Source organism: Trichechus manatus, unplaced genomic scaffold, assembly GCF_000243295.1.
Source record: "Trichechus manatus latirostris isolate Lorelei unplaced genomic scaffold, TriManLat1.0 scaffold00072, whole genome shotgun sequence".
NCBI classification, from domain to species: Eukaryota; Metazoa; Chordata; class Mammalia; order Sirenia; family Trichechidae; genus Trichechus; species Trichechus manatus.
The window spans coordinates 7,955,479-7,955,709 of NW_004444008.1; positions in this window are offsets into that span (position 1 = coordinate 7,955,479).

Consider the following 231-nt stretch of genomic DNA (forward strand, 5'->3'; position numbering starts at 1 on the left):
CCCTACAGTGTGACACAGGGGCTACTAACCAATACTGCCCTACAGTGTGGCACAGGGGATACTAACCAATACTGACCTACAGTGTGACACAGGGTTACTAACCAATACTGCCCCTGCAGTGTGACATAGGGGATACTAATCAATACTGATCTTACAGTGTGACATAGGGGATACTAATCAATACTGACCTTACAGTGTGACACAGGGGATAGTAATCAATACTGATCTTAC